At 51.8% G+C, this 2500-nt stretch overlaps 1 protein-coding gene across 5 annotated transcripts in view; it reads right to left on the reverse strand.

Annotated features, from left to right (window-relative positions):
• The window catches only part of LOC126580753 (ets DNA-binding protein pokkuri-like), a 34954-nt gene that overhangs the window by 13652 nt on the left and 18802 nt on the right, over window positions 1-2500 (reverse strand). The window lies entirely within an intron of this gene.

Here is a 2500-nt window from a genome sequence, read left to right on the forward strand (position 1 = left end):
GCGTAGAGGACCAACCAGGCGCAGGAAGTCGGTTGGTCGCTCCGCGCGATTCGATATTTTCGAACGAAGCAGATTGCTATCTGTGGTCACCACCTCTTCTCCGTTTCGGTGGAATGTCCAAAAGACGACCCCGGGAGAGACAGAGAGACAGATGAGCGGACGCGGGAGTCTCCTCCATCCGAGAGTCGTCAAGATCAAAAATCAATTTCCTCAATTTATCGCAAAAGGCGACCACGAGCACGACTCTCCCCTGGCGATGCAGACGATGATTCCCCGATGGGTCACAAGGAAAAAAAAGTGCAGCCGGATATTACTACCACCCCCATTTCCCTGCTCGATCCTTCCTCCCCCCCCCCCCCCCCAAAAAAAACGCCTCCAATAAATATTCGCTTTTCGTTCGGCACTGGACTTTGTGAAAATCAAATTCACCCTTTTTGCCAATTTACTCTCCGGGAGGTGGGTCCGGGGAATCGGAACCACGGAATGAGGCTAAAATGAAACAAGGTGGAGTGGGATGATGATGTCCGACCGACACATCCATCCAGAGAGAGAGAGAGAGAGAGAGAGAGAGAGAGAGAGAGAGAGAGAGAGAGAGAGAGAGAGAGAGAGAGAGAGAGAGTTCACTCTTGCAACCCCACTCCAGATGAAAGCTGCAGCAGCTGCGGAGTGGTGGTGGGTAGGAGTACGCGCCCTGGTGGGGAAGGAAACGAACCGAAACACAGGAAATGGAAACCGGACCCAAGGATCACCGGGAATGCATCGTTGGAGAGGCGATGAGAGGAAGAAAAGAGAGCACTCCTCCATCATCATCATCATGCCGGCCGCCACTGGATCCACATTATGCTCATCGATTTTCAGAACAAAAAATCAACACATTACCCTCTCCTTCCCCTTGCCTTCCCTTTCTCAGGAGGTCCTCAGTCACGGAGCGGAAGTGCATTTTCTGTTCCACGATAACTCATCGCTGGTTGGAGCAGAGAGAGAGAGTGCACGAGGGGTTGGGGTGGTTGAATAAATAAACAAAACAAAGCAACACAACCACCCCACTACCACCCAACTGTACACATACACACGTGGATGCATGTACTGCCACATGGGGCACTCGTCATGGCGTGAAATGCAACTGCATCGCGCGCGCAAGTAGCCTGCATGATGATATGATGGCCAAAGCCAAGCCAGGCGCTGGTGGTTCGTTGCTGCTGCTGCTGCTGCTGCTGCATTCGAAGCACAATATGTGGTAAGCACACCACGTTTGTATGTGTACAGGCAGTGGGGTATTGTTTTGTATTTCGATCCTTTCCAGCCTCTCTGCCTCTCTATTTAGCTGTAAAATTTTAAATTAAGCTCGCCGCCCCCAGGAGTTCTCCAGCGCGAATGCGGCTGGAGCAGCAGCAAAAAAAAATGTGAAAAAATCGGAGGGATATGAAAATGAATTTTCATATTTCCGACCATCCTGTCTCGCAATGGCCTCCAGCAGCAGCAGCAGCAGTAGCGGACTTTTTGCACAATTTTCCTCGATGCCCTCGATGGTTTTCTGATTTTCCTGCACTCTCTCTCTCTCTCTACTGTTACTAGAGTCCTTTACTGTCCTGATGGTGCAGCAACCGTTGGTCCGATTGGTCTGGTTCCATCGCGATTGTCTATTTATAGTGCTGCTGCAGGGCTGCCACCACTTCCGGTTCTAGTTAATCAATCCCCCTCCTTTCGCGTGCACCAACGGTACCACAAATCTGTCGGAAACGTGTGCACCGGAACTGTTATCACACTAATGGACAGCCCATCACCCACCATCGCGGGCAGCGGTTCTGCGATGATAACGCAGACGATGGTCTCCGGAAGTGAGGTTAGAAAATCGATAACCACCGCCGCACACCCCCCCACCCCATGATGTGTGCAATAATCGCGATTACTACCATGCACACGACAGTCAGAGATCGATTGACAGTCCAAGCGAGAGAGAGAGGAAGAGCGAGCGGAAACAGCAAAATAAAATCCCAATTCCGGAAGCAACACACGGATAAAGGGAGGAAAGCCAATCCGAGGGGGCGGGGGGTCCGGAAATGAGAAAAGCGAATCTCATTTCGATCCGCTCGGATTCATCATCCCCCGCGGGGGTTCCGGTTCACGGTGCGCGTTTCCGATTCCGAACGCACACATCAAAAAAAAAAGTGTCCGGAAATGTCGCACAAATGTCCCATAACGCGAAATCTGGCCACCCGGAAACGTACCGACCGAGCCAGAGACCATTCTGACCGTTTGGTGTAATCGGTTTACTCCACACGGCGACGGCGACGACAACGCGAATCGATCGTACAGTGACCGAGAAACTGACGAAATGACGAACTGAACTGTTTTGTGGTGGGGTTGGGTTCATCAGGTACATTCTCATCATCATCATCATCATCATCATCATCATCATCCGGGTACGACGTTGTGGCGGGTGAAGGTCACCAAGCGCCGCACGATCGATCGCCATCGTCGTCGTCGTCGTCGTGGTCGT

This window comes from Anopheles aquasalis, chromosome 2 (genome assembly GCF_943734665.1).
Source record: "Anopheles aquasalis chromosome 2, idAnoAquaMG_Q_19, whole genome shotgun sequence".
In the NCBI taxonomy this organism is placed as follows: Eukaryota; Metazoa; Arthropoda; class Insecta; order Diptera; family Culicidae; genus Anopheles; species Anopheles aquasalis.